The following is a 10,919-nucleotide window of genomic DNA, read 5'->3' on the forward strand; positions in this document are numbered from 1 at the left end:
GGCAGACTGGTAGACAATACGTCGGATGTCAAATGCCGCTAACATCTCACTCGATGTGTTCGTTGTAAGATGTTGCCTTTACGAGTCGGTTCTCTGGTTATCTGCTCAAGGTAATTTTTCTGTAAGGTATTTAGAACAATTTCACACGACACCTGTCACTACAACCCCTAATCACTGGAAAGTCTATAGCTGACAAGCTGAAATCTGTTTCTAATATTGCAGCATGACTGGCAACCTAAGCTAAATATTCTCCGAGTTCCCTTGCTGAAGTCCCGTCAGATTGCTCCTGATGCGACAGGTCTACTAAGACATTCGATGATAATGTTTGCTCCTACTTCCACGACAGCCGTAGTGGCCGAGCGGTTCTAGGCGCTACTGTCTGGAACCGCGCGACCGCTACGGTCGCAGGCTCGAGTCCTGCCTCGGGCATGGATGTGTGTGATGTCCTTAGGTTTAAGTAGTTTTACGTTCTCAGGGACTGATGACCTTAGAAGTTAAGTCCACTAGTGCTCAGAGCCATTTGAACCAGCCTACTTCCACACTTGTGTTCACACAAAACTATTTCTCATTTGGAATATGTAAGAATCTCACTCGAAACTACTGTACTTTTTATAGGTATAAAGAAGCATTCACCATCAGCATTTAACCACCTTTGCGTTATATATTCCAATAGGAGTTCAGAATCTCGTTTTATTGACATCTGATTTCAGTCACCTTTCTGTCGCTGCCACTTATAAGAAAGACTAGTTTCGGGAACTTTCCATAGACGCAAGAGCGTCTAGGGAAGTTCCTTCCTAACTGAAATTTCAGAGCTTAAAGGTAGAGACATTTGTTTCGTTGGTATTCTGTGTCAAGATTATGAAACCAATTTCTTTGGTTCAACTGATGTTGGTTTTTATCAGTATTTTTTTTTTTTTTTTTTTTTTTTGCCATTGCGGAGTCTTGCTGCGTTGCTGTTTCTGCCAGTATTTCATTTTGCAGGTGAGATTCACAATACGTGATTGTTTAGTTTCCTTTGTACAATGTAGGTTCTTTCAGTTCCTTTATTTTACAAGGGCTTTATGTCAGTGCAGAAATTTTCTTGTGTCTCAGGTTACGTTCTTATACAGACCAACATTTTATACAGTTACATTGTTTTCAAACAAGTCGCACTGACCAAAGTCTACTGAGAGTGAAATTATTAGTTTGCTTATTTATTTGCTTATGAATGAGATCGTTTTTCACACACACAAGATTATTTTCAATTTCATGTAAGTGATGTTGCTTTGAGCTCATTAGCACATTTAGGCTGTCAGTTCATATGCCCAGGTTTGTATTTACGTTAGCACACACGCACAAGTAAAAGTTAGTAAAAGTTATTCTCTGCTGTCAAGAAATTCGCATTCAAGATCGTCACAGAATTGTCTGAGCCTCTGATATAAGCCTTTCGCCACGTTCCGGGAACAATGCTGCTATCGTTTCTCTTGACTAGGCTAGATGTCTTCACAAAATCAGCAAGTAGTATGTTGGAACCGAGGATGACCTCTGAACCTAGGCGGCATGCGCCATTTGTGCCGACATCAGCCACTGTTTACAGCTGGATGCCCCAACTGAGTTCAGTGGTTGCCATCAGAGCCGCCCCCAACATCTCTCACGAGAACCCACATAAAGAAAACAGAGTGGACATTATCCTCTTTCCCGACCTGCCCGCCTGAGGATCCCCTAACACAGGAACTCCCAATGAGAAGGAGCCCCATCTTCTACACTTGTCGGGATATCTCAGTAGATGATCGTCCACAGTCTCTACAGGCAAGGCGTCCCGTGCTGCAGGACTGGCGACCATACCACAGTTTGCGAATCACAGACTAGCAGGGAAGGCAGCATCAGGGATCTCATGTTGCGCTTTATTCTCCAGAGGTGCCAAAGCATTCGTCTCAGGTGCCCCAACGCTACTGTAGTCCACGATAGCAGCCTGAATCCTGTCGACTGCGGCCAACATAACTTCCATCTGTGTTTCGGAGAGTGGTCAATTCCTCCTCAGCCATACATAACGGGTGCAGTCCCTGTCCATCTTTAATAAATCTTTTTTGTACCAGTAAGACAAGAAGATAAACATAGCCTACAGAAACGTTAAAAGAAATGTAAACTCTCAGTTCTCTTAAGATTTATGCAGAGTATGACCTTTATTTTACAGCTGCCACTGATTATCATACTGCCAAAATTGTTGTCTATATCGCTGAATCGGTAGATGAAGGGGGACTCCATGTTTTCCTATCGTCCGAATGATTTAAATAGCCATACTTCTAGAACCTGCATTTGAAAGCTTAATGAATTATATTTATTTTCGAGAAAGAAGAAGGCATGGTTTTGTGTTACATGTGACGGTAAGACTGGACGATGTAGTTTTTTTCATTTCTTTTACGATAAATTTCTGAGACTCAAAGTTACAAGCAATTGAAAGTGGTTATCAGAGCATGGATATAGATACAGATATCAGAGATGTTGTGCCTTAAGTACTGAACCGTTGCGCGATCGATAGCTCGCGACTCGTTTCCTGGAACACGATCTTTGACGTGAAGGGGCGTGGTACGTTTACCACGAGTGCTGTTGAGGCCTTGTCCCGAGTTCGTTGCTTTGGTGCCAATACCATGCGACATTCGCAAAGACAGATGTTGCTCCCGCTATGAGCGTGATTATTGTGGCTGGTTCGGTTTCTGCGCGTGTTCGTGTCTTGCCGGTTCGACAGCGGACTGTGTTCAGCCTCCTGTTGTTGTTGTTGTTCTCAGTTCCTCTAACTGGCCAGGCGATTTTAAGATCTCGTTGCCAGTATGATAACATTATATCCTCGATTGTCATAGAGTTGTCATAGAGTTGTGATTTGATTCTCTTAAGTTATAAGGGTTTTGGACGTCATAGTGTGGGGCGGCTGGTTGAAATTAAATGTTATTGTAAAATGTAGAATTGTAGGAATACTTTCCCGGCCGATTAACCATATGTGGGGCGGCGGGTGGATATTTATTGTTGTTATTCAATAAAATGTTTTGTGATGTAGAAAAGATGCATTCCTTGCCGTTTTAACCATATGTAGGGCGGCGAGTGGATATTTTTTTGTTATATAAATGTTCCTATTATTTATGCTGTCTTTTGCTGTTCTCAACACCGGCTCTCTAACTACAATATTGGCAACCAGAAAGTGATTCGCAAAACGTGAAGCCTGTAATTAGAATTCCTAGTGCCCACTTCATCTGAGAAATACATTTAGAGCTACAGCTTAAAGCTCTGAGGAATTAAGAAATTGTCTGGGATTCATAATCAAAAACGATCGTGAAAAAGAAACGTTCTCTATTTTCTGAAAGTCACAGATGAAAAAAAAAAAAGGAATCCACACAATCTGACTAACGGAGCAGTTCAGAGTCTAATGCGCTGATGCAACTATAACTGTCCAAATTAAATGTTTAAGTGAATGCTCGCCATAATTTTATGATAATGTTCATCAAACGCCACGATAAATAATGGTAGAATGTTTGTCCCACAGCGGCACGTGAAAATACGACATACGCTAACTGAAGATAGATAATTAAAATCATCCCAGAATTAACACTTCACTCGAAAATGATTTCATGGTTACGCGTATCCCGAGTAACTTAATACGGCATCCGAGGCTGTTTATAGCAATGATACCGACGCGACGCAATTGCCGACACAGATGGTGTGTTATTCAGCGTCTGGAGAGAACTGGGGCCTTGCTTCCTCTCGCAACGTTCTTATATATAAAGCCGCGGTGCGGACGGCTAAGGGAACGGCTGATCAAATCGGCTCTCCCGACTAGCCGCTGGGCTAGTAACGCACCACTTTAAGTTACCGAATAAATCATAGCTTCTTTTGCTGATGGCCGATGAAACTCTCAATTTAAATGTGCATTCAACACACAGGTAAGTAATCATAATAAAAGTTTGACGTGGCTAAGTTAAATATTTTGGGCGAGAGAATTATTTTAATTACACTGCACGCAGTGGACGAGCTCTGAACTTGCCCTTTGGAGATACGCTATCGCTATGGTTTTATAGTTATTCAAATGAAACTTCTCACATCTTTATGGTTATAGCGGATCTTCATTCTACTTAAATATAAACATCCTAGCCTTATTTATTAGCCTACTTAATCTATCTTGCTTCCTTAATTTTTAAGACAAAAACCAGAAAATTATGAATTTCAACTAAAATTTTAATTTGTGAAATCCAAAGTACTGTTTCTATTAAATTATTATGAAAAAGGAATCTAAATAAAAATATTTAATTCTCTAGCTCTTTTCTGTTGCGCCAATGATTTTTACAGAAAAATGTCCAAATTTCGAAAATGGTTAAAGTTATTGAACTGACATTCAACACATGTTGATTTAGTATTACTCCTGACATGCTAGAAACGTTTTAGGTTATTTGTTTGATTTTTAAAGTATTTTGCAACATTTATGACGTCAGAGCTAGTTACAGCGGACTGGCTGGCACACAATGGAAAGACTGATGTGAATTTACTACTGCATGAGTAGGCTGCTTCCCTACATCACCCTCTACTTAAATTTTTTGTTTTTGAATGTTAATGAACGAAAAGAAATTTAATTACAAAAAAGGGAAGCAAGGGTATGGCTTAACTTCCTATGAAAAATTAAAATTGAAATGTAAACATATAGAAATATTAAAAGAAAACTGATTACCTACTTTAATTATTTAAATTGCGAGCATGTTCACTGCGTCTTAAGCAATATTATCCCTCAAAATTTAAGCAAAATCAATGAAACACTTTGGAATACATATTGCCCTACATAAAAATATGTAAAATTATGAAAATCTTAAATCCATTAAATATATTTTTACATACACAAATTCAAAGAAAATAACACAGTTATTCAAGATACATAAACAAATGATTATATCTTAGCAGTCTTTTCTAAACCTGAAAGAAAATTTCACAAATCATTTTTACACACGTGGTTGTAGCCGCTTTGGCTGGCGTTCTACACTTCCATTCACAAGGGTAGAGGAGGGGAATTGCTATGGTGTGCGTCCTTCACGATCTCTCTAAATTACATGGGGAAAGGGGAGGGGTCAGTGTGAGTTGTGTCCAAGTCACTCCACGCTTTCAGGCAGCTACCAGGCTGCCATTATCTGGTTTGTCCAGTAGAACAAACAATAAGAGTGCCTCAGACTCTGTTCACTTAATATCTAAGGGTGGGTCACAATGAAATGGGGATATATACATTTTATCTTTCAATATTTTGCTGGAACAAAGTTAACAGAACTTTTTCAATATTACTCTTGCTGTTACTTAATTGTCATAAAATCGATAAACAAATGGCTCAAAACGCCGTTAGTCACGTACTAGAGTAAATTTATGCTTAAGGTATGCAATCATAAATCCTATTTAATCTCAATTTATTATTTCTGGGCCGGAACACTGAACCAATGCTCGGTACATTGCTGATACATTTGTATATTATTCACTTAGCAGACTCATCTTCGATTACCTTATTCTTAGAGATAGTATGAGTGTATTTGATTAGTAGTTGTCTTCTCAGTTTCTTTGTACATGTGAGTAACTTGTGGTAATAGTACACTTCTGAGTGTTCAAAACACACTACGTTTAGTTGACTACTAAAGCCACTTATTGGTGCTCTGCTACTGTGTCAGTTCCACATTTGCAATTATGTACTTACTTCAGCGAAGTGTATTTATGCTGAGCTATCAATAATGTTTTACGTCTGCCATTACGTTACTCAAATACGTTGCTAGTGTATGTACTTATTTAACACTCACTCTATTAACATTTAAAGCATAGGATAGCACATTTATTTCATATCTATAGTGTATTGCAGCTGATCAGTTTGCTCACGTGGCAATCCATTTCCACTCGATCGGACGCTGAAACCACAGGTAGTCTCTCTCGACCTACCACTAAAGTAATTATGGACGAGCGTAATGCTAAATTCCTTAAACCTATAGGACACCATTAGCTGCTCTGTCTCATCTAACATAAGGGTGCCTATGGTCGCATTCACGCCTCCATCTCATAACCTCAATACGTGTAGGTGTGTCCTGTCACACACTACACCAAATAACGGCCAGTTCCAACCTTATAAATATTTCAAAGACGTGTCCTTCACGTCTCAACCACAAAAACTGTTCAATTCTATTACACTGCCATTCCTTACTACACGAAGTGAGTTTATTCTTACAACTTATCTGCATATTTTTCATAAAGCAACCTCTTTTACTATTTATTAGTTAGCTCTAAAGCATACACTAGGTTTCACTACCACTTCAGATCCTGCTTGTACATGAATTTGTATATCTTTTTAAATTACTGTTAGTGGACCAATTCCAATAAAACAACAACTTTCTACTTACAATATTACCATGGTTCTAAACATACTTGTTACTCAAATACATTGTATCTTAATTACATCATACTTCTCTGTTGTTTATGTCACGGTTAGGTTTGTCATATCAGGTATTTTTCTTCACCAATCGGTGGATAGAATGGTTACAGAACTCATGGCTTGATAGTCATGACGGAAATTTTTGTATTAGAGAGTAAGCGCCGCAATTTTGGTGGATAGGAAAGATGAAGAATGAGTGAGATCTGAAATGGGAAAGAAGATCTCACACAGCTGGGACTGCACAGCTGCCACACTGTGTAGAAGTTATAGAACAACCTCCTCCCTACAGAGTTCATTAGCTTATTATTGGCTTGATAACTATAACGGAAAATTTAAGGTGTTGGAAAGAAGAGGTCGAAATTTTTGGTGGATAGGAAAGATGAAGAATGAGTGAGACCAGAAAAGGAAAGAAGATCTCACACAGCTGGGACTGCACAGCTACCACTCTATGTAGAGGTTACAGAACAACCTCCTCCCTACAGAATTCATTAGTTTAATACTGGTTTGATAACCATAACGGAAAATTTTAGTATTTGAGAGTAAGTGCCGAAATTTTGGTGGATAGGAAAGATGAAGAATGAGTGAAACCTGAAAAGGAAAGAAGATCTCACACAGCTGGGACTACACAACTGCCACACTGTGTAGAGGTTACAGAACAACCTCCTCCCTACACAATTCATTCATAACCTTTGACCACGCCACGTCGATCTGAAAATACCTTATGATGCCTTTTTAAAACCGGTCTCAGTTCTTCTTTCTGATTAGCTGAAATTTTATTGATTTCCTGCAATTTAGCTTCTATCTTGTCCAAAATAATGGCTTCTTCTTCTTCTTCTTCTATGTTACTTTTACTAAGATTAACACCTTCGCCCCAATACCTCCTATTTTTCAGAACTCGTATAGGCAGCTCCCAAGTTTCATCATTAGTTACTACATGTTTATCACTAAAAGGTACTGTAATTACTCCGGTTATCGGCAAGACCATTTTTAACCGGCTTCTTTCAAAGTCAACAACACTCTGATATTTCGACAAGAAATCTATGCCAATTAAAACCTCAATACTGAGATTGTTTACAATTAAGCATGGATGAGCAATTAAATTACCATTAATGTTAAAGGGCAGCAAAGCTTCTTGCCTTTCCGTTTTTGACACCTTGCCAGTAGCACCAATTATTCTTAGTCCTGATACCCTCATTACTGTAAGCTTGTCTTTACCAGGTAATGCATCAAAGAACGACTGAGATATCGCACTCATCTCACTTCCACTGTCTAAGAGACAACGTACATTGATACCCAACATATTAACTATTATTATAGGGTGGCTTATTCTAGTTTGTACAGGTGGTTCCTCAAACTCATCCAATAGTTCCTTTTTGATTTGTCTCCAACTAAAGTGATTGACATCTGTCTTCATTACATTTAGGTCAAGGTGTGTAGGGGTTTCCTGAATTACATTTTCAGCTGCCTTTTCCAGTCGGTCTATTAATTTCAAATCGAAACACCGCACAACTTCATTACATTTAGTTTGCTGAACATGACCCAAATTATTGTAGTCTGAGCGATTCTGCGCCTCCAGACCGGGAATAACACTAGTCACAGCTAAACCACTTTCACTATTATCGTCGGTTTCCTTCTCAAGTGACAACTGGTCACAGCTACTGGGTTCATCGACCCCCAACAGGCTATACCCTACATTCCCACTTACCTCCCGTCCTGAATCTATTAGTACGGTATCAACATCCTGTACAGGCACTTTAGATAAGAGCACATCATCCTCATCGTAAATATATGCATGAATTTCTTCTGCTTCTTCACCTGTCAATTCAGTATTTTGTAGCTCTTCCCTACCGTTACACTGCTGCACCTTCTCTTTCTCTTCCCACTTAGAAAGCGTCTCTAACACGGTATCTATCAAATACTGTGAGTGATCTAATATTTCTGCTGTATTCTTAGATGCTACCGACCCTTCATCCACATGTTCAGTCTGAGTATTCTGATCTGTCTTACCAGTTACTGTAATTACTGGCTTAGGAAAAGTAGCCGCCTGGTGAGCGCCAGTGTCCTCATAGACGGGAACTAGTTTTCCTGCCTCGGCCTACTACTGTTTCCTTTATTTACATTATAGTTAACTGGCACAGCATCGCTTTCTGCACTGTTGTTTACCTGCATAATTTTGTTCGGAACAAAATTACTATCATTTGGATGCCATTGTTGGTTCTGATAATTATTTCTCCAATTCCTACCACTCTTGGGATGGCGAACACCTACTGTTCTGATGTTTACATTGCCATTCTGCTAGTTCCTAAAATTACTACTAGCGTTATTAGCATTTCTGTTATTACGTGCTTGCTCCTCATTGTCAGCAACACGTTCTACACGTTCCAAATATTCAATGAAACTATCCAGATTGTCTCTAGGGGCAGATATAATTCTAGTTTGCCAATACCATGGCAGCTTGGCTTCAAGACCTAGTATTATCATTTCAGGTTTTAACTTTTCGGCCAAATGTGACAAACGTGAGATCCATGACCTAGCAAATTCTTTAATAGATTCCTTGCCTGCATTGAAGCGTTTTCCACTCCAGAATTCTCTCAACACTTCATTTTGCTTATTGCTGGACCAATACTCATTAATAAAAGCTGTTTTAAATTCTACTAATGTTTTACATTTTACTTGCCGCAGCGATGTCAGAGATTTGATGTTTTACCGAATTCCTGATAGTCACGGTACACTCCTGTAATGGTCGTACGGGAAAATCACCACTGCATCATTACCTCGGAGATGCTGTGTCCCGTCGCTCGTGCGCTAACTATAACACCACGTTTAAGCTGACGGAAATCTTGATAACCTACCATTGTAGCAGCAGCTACCGATGTAACAACTGCGCCACATTCTTCTTGTCTTATACAGGGTCTTACGAAAAGGTACGGCCATACTTTCAGGAAACATTCTTCACACACAAATAAAGAATAGATGTTATGTGGACATGTGTCCGGAAACGCTTAATTTCCATGTTAGAGCTCATTTTAGTTTCGACAGTATGTACTGTACTTCCTCGATTCACCACCAGTTGGCACAATTGAAGGAAGGTAATGTTGACTTCGGTGCTTGTGTTGGTTCAAAATGGTTCAAATGGCTCTGAGCACTATGGGACTTAACAGCTGTGGTCATCAGTCCCCTAGAACTTAGAACTACTTAAACCTAACTAACCTAAGGACATCACACACATCCATGCCCGAGGCAGGATTCGAACCTGCGACCGTAGCAGTCGCGCGGTTCCGGACTGCGCGCCTAGAACCGCGAGACCACCGCGGCCGGCGTGCTTGTGTTGACATGCGACACATTTCTCTATAGTATCTAGCATCAAGCACATCAGTACGTAGCATCAACAGGTTAGTGTTCATCACGAACGTGGTTTTGCAGTCCGTGCAATGTTTACAAATGTGGAGTTGGCAGATGCCCATTTCATGTATGGATTAGGACGGGGCAATAGCCGTGGCGCGGTACGTTTGTATCGAGACAGATTTCCAGAATGAAGGTGTCCCGACAGGAAGACGTTCGAAGCAATTGACCGGCGTCTTAGGGAGCACGGAACATTCCACCCTATGACTCGCGACTGGGGAAAACCTAGAACGACGAGGACACCTGCAATGGACGAGGCAATTCTTCGTGCAGTTGACGATAACCCTAATGTCAGCGTCAGAGAAGTTACTGCTGTACAAGGTAACGTTGACAATATCACTGTAATGAGAGTTCTACGGGAGAACCAGTTGTTTCCGTACCATGTACAGCGTGTGCAGGCACTATCAGCAGCTGATTGGCCTCCACGGGTACACTTCTGCGAATGGTTAATCCAACAATGTGTCAATCCCCATTTCAGTGCAAATGTTCTCTTTACGGATGAGACTTCATTCCAACGCTATCAAATTGTAAATTTTCACAATCAACATGTGTGGGCTGACGAGAATCCGCACCCAATTGCGCAATCACGTCATAAACACATATTTTCTGTGAACGTTTGTGCAGGCATTGTTGGTGATGTTCTGCTACCTACGCTCAATTGAGCACGTTATCATGACGTCATACGGGATACTCTACCTGTACTGCTAGAACGTGTGCCTTTACAAGTAGGACACAACATGTGGTTGATGCACGATGGAGCTCCTGCACATTTCAGTCGAAGTGTTCGTACGCTTCTCAACAGATTCGGTGACCGATGGATTGGTAGAGGCGGACCAATTCCATGGCCTCCACGCACTCTTGACCTCAACCCTCTTGACTTTCATTTATGGGGGCATTTGAAAGCTCTTGTCTACGCAACCCCCGGTACCAAATGTAGAGACTCTTCGTGCTCGTATTATGGACGGCTGTGGTACAAAACGCCATTCTCCAGGGCTGCATCAGCGCATCAGGGATTCCATGCGACGGAGGGTGGATGCATGTATCCTCGCTAACGGAGGATATTTTGAACATTTCCCGTAACAAAGTGTTTGAAGTCACGCTGGTA

This window comes from Schistocerca americana, chromosome 3 (assembly GCF_021461395.2).
Source record: "Schistocerca americana isolate TAMUIC-IGC-003095 chromosome 3, iqSchAmer2.1, whole genome shotgun sequence".
Lineage (NCBI taxonomy): Eukaryota > Metazoa > Arthropoda > Insecta > Orthoptera > Acrididae > Schistocerca > Schistocerca americana.